The sequence below is a fragment of the Staurois parvus genome, unplaced genomic scaffold (genome assembly GCF_062004578.1).
Source record: "Staurois parvus isolate SC_StPar_1 unplaced genomic scaffold, SC_StPar_1.0 ptg000217l, whole genome shotgun sequence".
In the NCBI taxonomy this organism is placed as follows: domain Eukaryota; kingdom Metazoa; phylum Chordata; class Amphibia; order Anura; family Ranidae; genus Staurois; species Staurois parvus.
This window is the reverse complement of record NW_028318013.1, coordinates 2,177,109-2,190,409: the sequence shown is the minus strand read 5'-3', so window position 1 is coordinate 2,190,409 and position 13,301 is coordinate 2,177,109.

Below are 13,301 nucleotides of genomic sequence, written 5' to 3'. Positions count from 1 at the left end.
TCATCCTTCTTCTTCTCATCCTTCTCCTTCTTCTCATCCTTCTCCTTCTCCTTCTTCTCATCCTTCTCCTTCTTCTCATCCTTCTCCTTCTCATCCTTCTCCTTCTCCTTCTTCTCTTCCTTCTCCTTCTTCTCATCCTTCTCCTTCTTCTCATCCTTCTTCTTCTCATCCTTCTCCTCCTTCTTCTCATCCTTCTTCTCATCCTTCTTCTTCTCATCCTTCTCCTTCTTCTCATCCTTCTCCTTCTCCTTCTTCTCATCCTTCTCCTTCTTCTCATCCTTCTCCTTCTTCTCATCCTTCTCCTTCTTCTCATCCTTCTCCTTCTTCTCATCCTTCTCCTTCTTCTCATCCTTCTCCTTCTCCTTCTTCTCTTCCTTGTCCTTCTTATCATCCTTCTCCTTCTTCTCATCATTCTCCTTCTTCTCATCCTTCTCCTTCTTCTCATCCTTCTTCTTCTCATCCTTTTCCTTCTTCTCATCCTTCTTCTTCTCATCCTTCTTCTTCTCATCCTTCTCCTTCTCATCCTTCTCTTTCTTCTCATCCTTCTCCTTCTCCTTCTTCTCATCCTTCTCCTTCTTCTCATCCTTCTCCTTCTCCTTCTTCTCATCCTTCTCCTTATTCTCAGCCTTCTTCTTATCATCCTTCTCCTTCTTCTCATCATTCTCCTTCTTCTCATCCTTCTCCTTCTTCTCATCCTTCTCCTTCTTCTCATCCTTCTCCTTCTCCTTCTTCTCATCCTTCTCCTTCTCCTTCTTCTCATCCTTCTCCTTCTCCTTCTTCTCATCCTTCTCCTTCTTCTCATCCTTCTCCTTCTTCTCACCCTTCTCCTTCTCCTTCTTCTCATCCTTCTCCTTCTCCTTCTTCTCATCCTTCTCCTTCTCCTTCTCCTTCCTCATCTCCAAGGGCATTTAAATTAAAGGTACAGTGTTCTGCACTAATTTAAAGGCTCTCTGAAGCCTAGAAACCCTTTAAATAAGTCATCTTCGTAGCGGAGAAATTCGCATCGAATCGAATTTCACACTGGAATTCGCCGAATCAGCCGAATCGAATTTTTCATTTCTTCGCTCATCTCTAGTTGTAACGCAAAAAATGGTCTGGCAGGAAGGGGGGTAAATCCTCTGGAGGGCAAGTGGTTAATATGGCAAAGCAAGTTTATTAACAATATTTGTGAGTACCAGAGTTTACTAAAGATTTTACCAGATTTTAATAAAGGTTTCACATGATGCTTGTTCCACTTTAAAAAACGCAATATTATATTGCTGTATGCCTTCCTAATGCCTAAGTAGCTGTACTTAACATCTGTTTTTCACTGAACTCTAGTAACTGCAGCAGTAATGAAAGTATCAATATCTCTAAATTAGGGCTCATACACAGCGGAGCACTTAAACTGGCCTATTTTTATGTGAAATGTGTCCAGCTCTGATGAAAAGATTGTTGCCTAAGCCATACATGTTTCTTTCAGCTGGAGGATGGTGTAAAATATGTAATCAGACCATAGGATAGAGCAGATCTTTTAGGTAATATTATGTGGCTGCATTATGGTCTCTGTACTTGAACTTGTCTTTTAAACTTTGCAATACAAGACACTGTCTTTGACCCAGGTCTGGGTATGTCAGTTGATTTTTTTTTTTTCATTCTTAAGAAAGCATCATTATATCATAACTTCATCTCTGGTTTTCGTTAGGGGGATAGTGATGAAATACAGTAACAACAAACTGTACATTTGAAGGGATCCACTGAATTTTAAACATCTGCAGGTTTAATTGTTTAGGTTTGTCCTAGTTGAGATTCCCTTGTGTGTGTTTTTAAGATATCTAAACCATCATAGAATGTTCATTTTGTGTCTGCTGTAGTTCCTCCATCAGCACAATCACAGTTTACACATACCTATGTTCTGTGAGTTGATAAGCTTCATTACTCTTAAAGTGATTCTAAAGGCATAATTTAAAAAAAATAATAAGCATGCCTATACTTACCTGCTATGTGCAGTGGTTTTGCACAGAGCAGCCCGGATCCTACTCTTCTCTGGTCCCTCACAAGGGCTCCTGGCCCCTTCCCCCTGTCGGGTGCCCCCATAGCAAGCAGCTTGCTATGGGGGCACCCACTGCTCTGTGTGTCCATTCACACACGGAGTCACGTCTCTGCCCTGCCCTCTCTCTCTTCACATTGGCTCACTAGCTGTGATTGACAGCAGCATGAGCCAATGGCTCCCGCTGCTATCTCAGCCAATAAGAAGAAAGAGTCCTGGTATAGCCGAGACTCCAGTGCACATCTCTGGATCAAGACGGGTTTAGGTGAGTTTTAGGGGTCCTGGGGAGGATACTGCACACAAAAGTTTTTTTTACCTTCATGCATAGAATACCTTTACATCCACTTTAGTTTCTCTCAGTAAAAGAAATGGGTCCATTTCACAGTCTTCTTTGGAAACTTGCAATCAGCTTATATTGATAAATATCAATATATTGAGACCTGTTTAAGTGATCTCTTTCAAAGGTAAAGGAAAGGGGTTGGTGCTGTTTCTGAAGAACAGAAATACTGTTATGGGGCGGCACGGGTGCGCAAAATCATATATATATGCGCCAGATGACCATATGAAGCAGGTCAGTGATGTTTGGCCTGGATCTGATCATTGATCCCTGCCCTATCACAGATCTTCCTGTATCTGTACATTTACAGAGGTATAGGAAATGATGCAATCTTCTCTCTCTGGGCATATTCCGTCCCAGAGAGAAGAAAGCAGATCCACGTGAGTAAAACAAAACACTTTTACAGTTAAAAAACTTTTTCGGACACATTTAACCCCCTGATTGCTGCCCCCCCCCCCCCCAGGTAACCCCTTTACAGCCCTGTCACCAGTCTCATGAGTACAGTGTACAGATTTTTTTACTGACCACTGTATTAGTGTCACCGGTGACTTCAGCTAGTGTTAGCGGCAGTTGGCAGACCTCCCAGATAGCATCAGATTGCCCATCACTACATCAGTCATCACATTTCACCCCTTGATTGCCAGGAACACGCTCACATACACAATAAACCTCCATTGCTAGTATAGTGTCTGAACGGATCAATATCTTTGATCAGATCAGCACTATACCAGTGTTGACATTCGTATAGTGTCCCCAAAAAGGCAACGTTAGTGGGATCAGCCCCTGCACCTGCCAGCACCTGCGTTTAGCCCCTAGACTTAACCCCCCCTTCTCCCCCAGCAGTGTCAGTAGGTCACATTACACACAAAACCGCAGTGTTCACAGAATCAGGTCTGATCTCTGTTAGCACTTGCAGATAAGTGTTTTCGTTCAAGCAGTCTCTGACAACCAGGTGCTCTTTTTCCCATGAGTTGCACTAGGTGCCTATAAATTTAGTGGCCAAAATGTCCAACGAAAGGGTGACGTGAAAAGGCCTACAGGATTCTAAGCATGTCAGATGAGTGCGAAGGGGAAGACTCACTGACAGAATCTGTCTGAGAATATGAACCTGTAGACAACAGCGGCACCCTGACAGATAGAGAAGAGGTCCCTGCTAAGGTCATGCGTACCTGACCCCATTCCTAGTTTGCTGCGATGTTACATCCTGGTCTTTCACATACCAGCACTGCAGTATCACTTGGTGATATAGTGAGTCCCATAGTGCAATACAAACTGGTGTGGTGGCAAGCACAAGTAGTGTCCCGCAGCCACCAAGAATTTGCACACAGGCCCATAGAGCCCCTAATGTCCTTCCAGATGTACTTGCAAATCCTGATTGGCAGCCCACAAATTCTGCAGCACCCGTACTTCCCCCATTCACTGCCCAACCCGGAATTCAGGTGGAAACAGGAAATTTAACTACTCTCCTTGATTTTTTTGGAGCTGTTTTTCACGGAAGATCTGTATGCATTAATTGTGGATCAATTTATATGCATAACAGTTTATCGCCACCAACCCAAATTTAAACCTTGCCAGACCATGTGCATGGAAACCTATCATGGTTTCCGACTTTAAAGTTTTTTGGGCCTAACCCTCAACAAGGGTTTTTACAAAAAAAAATGAATTGCTTTGTATTGGTCCACAGACCCGATTCATCATATGCCTGTGTTCTCTGCTGCCATGGCCAGACAAGGATATGAGAATTAATGGGATTTATACCTTTCAACGACAATACACTCTGCTGTCTTCAGAGTGACCCTGAATTTGACTGGCTCCACAAAATGTAGCCCCTTATAAATCACCTTAACCAAAAATTTGCAGATGTATATACTCCCCAGCAAAATATCTTTGCTGATGAGTACCTCATTAATTTTTCTGGCCGCCTTGCATTCAAACAATTTCTCCCCAGCAAGCGTGTCAGATATGGGGTCAAGGTGTATAAGATCTGTGAGAGGGCGACAGTATATTGGATTTACGAGGGAAAAGATAGTCCTGTGGAGCCCCCTGGATGCACAGACTACATGGGGAGCAGTGGCAAGATAGTTTGGGACTTGGTGTCCTTTTTCCATATGGGGTACCACTTCTACGTGGACAATTTTTAATCAAGTGTTCCAATATTTAGACATTTGTACAATCTTGGAATTGGTGCATGTGGCACCGTGTGACCTAATCTCTGGGGCTTCCCCCAACGGCTTGTAAATACCCATCTTAGAAAGGGGGAAAATGCCTGTTTGAGAAATGGTGAATTGCTCGCAGGAAGTGGAAGGACAAACAGGATGTTTTCGTCCTGTCTTCCATTCACACAGACACGACCATCCAAATAGGCATAGCAGCTGGTGTTGTTCAGAAGCCCTTCTGTGTCCACGACTATAACCTTAACATGGGAGGGGTGGACTTCAACGACCAGATGATGAAGCCGTACTTAGTTTCCCGAAAGGCCTGACGCTGGAACAAAAAAGTGTGTTTATTTATTTCAATTGGCTCTATATAACGCTTTTGTGCTTTACAAAGCAACTGGACATAGTGGATCCTTCCTAAAATTCCAGGAAGAGATCATCATGGTCCTTTTGCATCCAGAAGGTGCTATGGCCAAAACCCCCAACCCAAATGCAGTTAGCCAGCTGCATGAGAGGCATTTTCCCAATGCCATTCCTGGTACCCCAACCCAAAAGGACACCCCAAAAAAAGATGTCATGTCTGTAGCAGACACGGAATTAGGTGTGACACCTGCTTTTTTTTCTCCTTCCTGTCCTGGCCAACCTGGTCTTTGCCTCCAGGACTGCTTCCGTTGCTAAAACACTAGTGGAGTATTAGTATGGGGTACAGCACAGTTCAGGGCCCATAGGTAGTCAGGAAACTGGCTATCGCATTTTGAGAGACCCTACAATTTGGTACAAAAACATTTTTAAAATGTTTATACTGTTACGGTTTTACTGTTACTGTTTCATTGGCACTGTTTTATTGTTAACCTTTGCTGTTTTCTTTTCAGAAATGCAGCTGCAGTACCGATCTGTTTATTCTGACAGCAACAGGGTCTTGCTCTCAGAATATACATAAGTAAGTGTGTGCAGTGCTGTTGGATGAGATTTTTCATCCGCAGTTAAAAAAAGCAATTATGCCCAAGCATGGGGGCCTGGGGTGGCCATTGCGTGGATGGCCCCTATGCTTCGGCATATATATTTTATATTTTTTGGCACATATTTCTTTAAAAAAGTTTTATTGAGTTACTGTTTTATTGTTAACTATTGCTGTTTTCTTTGCAGGAATGCCATTCAGCTGCAGCACTGATCTGTTTATTCTGACAGCAACAGGGTCTTGCTCTCAGAATATATGTAAGTGTGTGCAGTGCTGTTGGATGAGATTTTTCATCCAGTTAAAAAAGAGCATATATGCCCAAACATGGGGGCCTGGGGGTGGCCAGTGGGTGGATGGCCCTATGCTTTGGCATATATTTAGAAAAAAAAAAGTCAATCGATATAAATAGAGGAATCTGTTAGGTTCTTTTTTTTCCTGTTCAGCCCGTTTTTTTTCGTTCATGTGTGCCCACCATTAGAAATGGGTGGAAACAGGGCGGTATATTCTAACGGTGGGCATACCATACACTTTTTCTGGCAGAGATTTATTCTCTTTTTTTCATTCAGCCCACAGGCTGCATAAAAAAAAAGAACATAGCATATATACCCAACAAGGGCCAGCAATGTACTGGAACATTGCCGCAAACGTTAGATCAAGGACATTAATTCTAGTACTAGACCTCTTCTGTAAATCTAAAGTGGTAGCCTGCAAAGGCTTTTAAAGTGTTTCCTATGGATATTAAAAATATATGCAGTTTGTCGCCATTGCACGGGGCGTGCTCAGTTTTAAAGCATGTCATGTTTGGTATCTATTTACTCGGCATACCAGCATCTTTTATATTTTACCAAATAATTGGCCAATATATTGTGTTTTTGTGCATTAAAAGTAAAAATATTGTATTTTTTTGTTTAATTTGCATTTTAAAAATTGCTGCGCAAGTACTATGTGTCATAAAAAATTGCAGCAAACACCATTTTATTCACTAGGGTGTCTGCTTTAAAAAATATATAATGTTTGGGGGTTCAAAGTAATTTCCTAGTAAAACAAATACACACAAAAGTGTCAGAACAAGCTTGGTCTTCAGGTGGTTAGAAAAGTGAGTGATGTGTGGCACAAACTTCTAATGCTGGGCATAAAATGCCCCCCATGACCCCTTTTTTGGAAAGTAGTTACCCTAAACTATTTGCAGAGAGGCATGTTGAGTCAATAGAAGAATATTTTTTACCGCACGTTTTTGGAAAATTAAAAAAAAATATTTTTTTTTATTACACAAAATTGTCACTTAAATGATATATTGCTCACACATGCCATGGGTATATATGGAATTACTCCCCAAAATACATTCTGCTAGTTCTCTCGAGTATAGGGATACCACATGTGAGAGACTTTTTGGCAGTCTAGCCAAGTACCCCTCAAATCCAATAAGCACCTTCAGGCTTTTAAAGGGCTTTAGTTCCTTATTACACTTCCTGACTACCTATCACAGTTTCAGAAGCCCTGAAATGACAGGATAGCACCAAACCCTCCTAAATGACCCCTTTTTGGAAAGTAGACACCCTAAGGAATTTGATAAGAAGCATGTTGAGTATTTTTCAGATCTCGTTTGTTGCCACAAGTTTTTGGAAAATAAAGAAAGGAAGACAAAAACATTTTTTCCTTTCTTTTTCAAAACATTGTGAGAACAAATTAGATTTGCAAAACACTCACCATGCCTCTTATTAAATTCCTTGGGGTGTCTACTTTCCAAAAAGGGGTCATTTGGGGGGGGGGGGTGCTATCCTGGCATTTCTGGGCCTCCAAAACTGTGATAGGTAGTAAGGAAGAAAAATGAGGAAGTTACGCACCTTCAAGCTTTGAAAGTGATCATTGGATTTTGGGCTCCTGTATGTGGCTAGGCTCCCAAAAAGTCTCACACAAGTGGTATCCCCATATTCAGTAGAAGTATGTATCAGAATAGTATTTTGGGGTGTAATTCCACATATACCCATGGCTTGTGTGAGAAAAATAAAAACATTTTTTGTCACTTTCCAAAAACTTAAACAATAAAAAATAAATCTTCCATGGACTCAATATGCCTCTCAGCAGATAGCATAGGGTGTCTACTTTCTGAAGGGGTCATTTGGGGATTTTTGTACTGCCCTGGTATTTTATTGCTGATCCAGCCAATAAGTCTGTTTTTTTATTTTAATATGCCAAGCTATTCAGCAAAAGTGGCAGTTTAAGGCTTGATTTAAACATTTAAAGTGGAATTAGATTTAAAACACACTAAAATACGCTGACGTGTAGGATTAGTATGTCAGAAGAGACTCTATTGGTCTCTCCTGTCATAAACCCTTCTCCTTGCCTGTCAGAAATGAACACTGAGCTGCAAATGCTCAGGTCAGCATAATTTATGGAATGACTCAACACTTTCACATGCGCTAGAGTTACAATCCAGTGGAACCCAGGAGAAAGACCAGAGGAAGATGGGTGTGCACTCATGACATACAGGAGTGCAACAGTGGAGCCTTGGAACTGATTGCTTGTCAAGTAAATAGGCCTCCTGGGACCAGTTTTTCAAATTAAGAGGTTTAACTTCACTTTAACACAGAAGGGAGCATAGTATGGTCAACTTTCAATTATTTAGGTAAAAGCTTTTTAGCAAGGTGCTGGCTAGTTTGCCTGGGTCATCGTGGGACATTCTTTAACAAATGCTGCCTTGAGTTTGTTCCTCTCTAGTTTTCAGCCTAGCCATTATGACATCATTTACTGGAAGCAGAGAGAGATAGACCACTACTGAGAGCGGGGGATCATGGAACATGTAGTCCAGAGAACCAGGTTTTATACGGAGCCAGTGTTGTCAGCATCTGGCTAGGGAGAGAAAAATGCTGGGAGAGGAGATAAATAGCTTGGCCTGAGGAAGGACTCGATCTCTTAGGAACATGGTCTTCAGCTGAGATGAGGGGCCCGGCCACTCTGGAGAATATGAATCCCCCCACATAAAGGACTCAGTGTATTACATCTGTGCACATTATGGAGAACTCAATAAATGCTCATTGCATTGTTCACATATTGAGTTTTTATAAATTGTGTTATTTTCTGGGACCGTGGTATCAGGATTTTAAGGGAGCAGCTTGACACAGAAAGGTCTTTTTCTTCCCTTTTATACCTGGGGGTAATAGGTTCTCTTAGGGCCTATTGGTGACCACTGTTTGATTCACTATGATGCCCTTCATATTGAATATCTGTGTTCTACAGTATACTCACAAAGACTAAAAATATTTCATATTGAAAGATATCTGCATTAACATTCTTTGCTGTCTGTTGACCTAATATCCTTAGCAAATACTCAGTTGCTTTAATACAGTCTGGTGTGTTTGCAATTGTGATTTTTGTGAACTGTCTGAACCTAGGGTGTAAGTGGTGTAGGGAGGCTTGCAAGGTCAGGACAACCTTTGGGGACTTTCATCTTCCAGCAGCCCCTGCACGGCTGAAGCTGTACATTTATTCAAAGAGGAAAAAAAATGTTTTTATAACTGCCTAAAAATTGTTAACTGGAGTTAGAGTTTAATGTAAGTCACTTATGTAAAGTCCTTGTAAATCAGCTATCTAACACTACTCTTTCCACGGGTTTATTTTACTGATATACAAGGGTGGCTATTTTGCTCCTCCGTGGATACAGTGGTGGAGTGAGTATAGCCACCCTAAGCCAGGATGTATATTACTGGTCGGATGCCCAGGTGGAAATTAACAAAAAAAGCCTTAGGGCCGGTTCACACCATGTGCAATCTAGTGCGTTTTTTTCTGCACCAAAAATGCATGGGTAGTAGGTTATATGGTTTCCAATGATATAGTTCACCCCAGTGCGATCAGTTCCAGAAAAAAAGTAGAACATGCTCCATTTTTTTCTGCACTGAACTGTATTGGAACATGGTAAAACACATAAAAAAACTCACCAGATTGTACCTACAAGCACCGAAAATGCACTGGAATGCACATGTCCATAATGATAAGAAATGGTTCACAAAACATGGTTCAGTGCGTTTTTTTTCTGGATCAAAAATGCATGGATAATAGGTAATATGGTTTCCAATGGCATAGTTCACACCAGCATGGTCAGTTCCAGTGCGTTCCAGTTCCAGAAAAAAAAAGTAGAATATGCTGCATTTTTTTTCTGCACTGAACTGTACTGGAACACAGTAAAATGCATAAAAAATCCACCAGAGTGCACATGTCTGCAAGGTGAAGAGAAACAAAAAGGTGAAAAAAGCACCAGAGTGCATCAAAAATGCATAGAAATGCATCTGGAAACGCGTTTCTATGGTGTGAACCGGCCCTAAAGTGATCCTAAACCCTTGTTTTATTTTTTTTAAATAACAAACATCATACTTACCTGCTCTGTGCAGTGGTTTTGCACAGAGCAGCCCCGATCCTTCTCTTCTCCAGTCCCCCACCTGTGATTCTGGCTCCTCCCCCCTGAGCAGTTCCCCCCATTTGCTATGGGGGCACTGGTACGCGCAATCATTTCTTTTTACTCCAATATCCAAGTTCACATCCAAAAACCACTGGGGTGTAGCACAGATACAGTACCTCATCTTTGTTTCAAACTGCATCAGCAGTTTCAAACTTTTTGCACTAATCATTGGAGTGTATGGAAACTAAGGCTTCTATGGAGTAAAGTTTGGGACCCAACAAAAACAACAACAGTATGGCCCAGAAGGTTATGCTGATAACAATTAAAAGAACCAAAAAATAATGATTTTTTGTGGGATATGCGATAGACTTTGAGGTGAATACCTTCTTTTATAAGAAGGCTGTACTGTGCTATGTACTGATATAGTGAATGGCTTTTTGGTTCCTTTTTTTCCCCACTCACCATAACATTCTGTGTTATACTTCCTCATTGGGTCCTAAGCCCTAATCCATAAAAGCCATGGTTTCCATGCTAATGTTGGCCAAAAAGCCCTAAAACAGCTGTTTGCAGTTTGAAATAAATGGCTTTATATGTAGAGACTGTATCTCTACTATTCACCAATGATTCTGGATGTGCAGCTGACCATTGAGGCAAAAAAATAATCATTTGCATGGTTCTGCTCACTATCCTAAAATAAGAAAAAATAAATCTTAATTTTGGGATATGTGATTGACATTCCTTGTAATAATAAGGCTCTATTGTGCTACAACCGAAATCATAAAACCAATCAGTGATTTGCCAACAGTAAGAAATTCAACTACATTTACCATAATCTGTGTTTTACGTATCTCCTGCAGTCAGATTTCATAGAGCTTCTGACAAGTTAAATGAGTGTGTCTGCTTACTGAATCAGCTCCATGCAACTCTGCTTAGATGTACCATCAGCCTTATTCAAAACCTTCAATGCAAGTTTAAATCTGATCAATAGCTATGGTCACCTTAATAATAATAATGATATTTTGAAACCTAAAACTTTATATATGTGAGAAGGTGCAAGGGTATTGTGTTTGGAAGATTATCTCCTGCTTTCAAGATAGGAAAGTAAAAGGACCAACAGTTACTTGGAAAAAGCAGTAGGGTGGTTTGCTGAACTACAACAACATATGAATAAAAAATTGGAAGGTCTGAGAAGTTAGGCTGTGTTTCCTGTTTAGTGATTTAATAATGATTTAAGAATAAAATACATATACACTGCTCAAAAAAATTAAAGAAGCAATTTGAAAACACATCAGATCTCAATGGGGAAAAATATCATGTTGGACATCTATACTGATATGGACTGGGTAATGTGTTAGGAACATAAGGATGCCATATCGTTTGATGGAAATGAAAATGATCAACATACAGAGGACTGAATTCAAAGACAGTCCGAAAATCAAAGTGAAAAAATTATGCAGCAGGCTAGTCCATTTTGCTGAAATTTCATTGCAGCAACTCACAATGGTACTCAGCAGTTTGTATGGCCCCCATGTGCTTGTATGCATGCCTGACAATGCTGGGGCATGCTCCTAATGAGACGACAGGTGGTGTCCTGGGGTATTTCCTCCCACATCTGAACCAGGGTATCACTGAACTCTTGCACAATCTGAGTTTCAACATGGCGGCGTCAGATGGACTGAAACATGATATGCCAGAGGTGTTCTATTGGATTTAGGTCATGCGAGCACGGGGGCCATTCAATGGTATAATTTCCTTAATCCTCCAGGAACTGCCTGCATACTCTCGCCACATGAGGCCGGTCATTGTCGTGCACCAGGAGGAACCCAGGACCCACTGCACCAGTGTAGGGTCTCAGAATGGGTCCAAGGTTTTCACCCCAATACCTAATGGCAGTCAGGGTGCCATTGTCTAGCCTGTAGAGGTCTGTGCGTCCCTCCATGGATATGCCTCCCCAGACCATCACTGACCTACCACCAAAATGGTCGTACTGAATGATGTTACAGGCAGCATAATGTTCTCCAGACCATTTCACGTCTGTCGCATGTGCTCAGGGTGAACCTGCTCTCATCTGTGAAATGCACGGGACACCAGTGGTGGACCTGCCAATTCTGGTGTTCAATGGCAAATGCCAATCGAGATCTATGGTGCCGGGCAGTGAGCACAGGGCCCACTAGAGGACATCGAGCTCTCAGGCCACCCTCATGAAGTCTGTTTCTGATTGTTTGGTTAGAAACATTCACACCAGTGACCTACTGCAGGTTATTTTGTAGGGCTTTGGCAGTGCTCATTCTGTTCCTCCTTGCACAAAGGAGCATATACTGGTCCTGCTGATGGGTTAAGGACCTTCTACGGTCCTGTCCAACTTTCCTAGAGTAACTTCCTGTCTCTTGGAATCTCCTCCATGCTCTTGAAACTGTGCTGAGAGACACTGCAAACCCTCTGGCAATGGTACATATTGATGTGCCATCCCGAAGGAGTTGAACTGCCTGTGCAACCTCTGTAGGGTCCAGGTATCGCCTCATGCTACCAGTAGTGACAATGGCGCTAGCCAAATGCAAAACTAGTGAAAAATAGTCAGAAAAGATGAGCAGGGAAAAAAATTTCAGTGGCCTCCACCTGTAAAATCATTCCTGTTTTGGGGTCGTCTTATTGTGGCCCATCTAGTGCACCTGTTAATCAGTTTTGGCTGGTTTGGTGTTAATGAAATTAACAACCCCTTCTGCTACTTAACTGACCAGATCAATATCTGAGGAGTTTAATTGACTTGATGCTATACTCTGATTAAAAAGTGTTCCTTTAATTTTTTTGAGCAGTGTACATGAACTATTTTATCTACCAGAAAATGTGTCGTGTTCAGCCAGTCTTGTGTTATTGACTCCCATGTCAAACAGCACAGCCAGGTTGGCAACCTCACATCTTTGTCTCTGACCTGCTTCTAGCCTGTGATTGGACAGGGAAGGAAATCCATTTTGAAACTGTTGACTGACAGCACTGTTCAAAGCAAAAAAAAGCTTTGGTTTGGCCACCCTCCTTTTACCAGTGCAAGTGCTACTGTACAGAGTATTACACACAGTGAATATAAGGGCAAATGCAGATAATCTGTTGGTTCTACTGTATGTAAAAATACATTTAATGAATTTTTAATGAATACCTAACTTGATTAAATGGGATGTGTCCCATGTTAGAGTCGTTAGGTTCACTAAAAATGGTGAAAACATTGGAAAAACATTCAAGAAGTCCCTTCTTTTTTTCCCTTCTTTAAAAATACGTGATTCTGCCAGGATTGGGAGGCAGACATTCTTTGCATTTTTTTTTTTAAAAAACTACATAAATGGGTTATTTACTAAAGGTAATTTTTCTGGAATATTTCCACCAGTGTTCAAATAGTGAAAACAGGTTTGCTTATAAAAAAAAAAGCAGAAAAATTA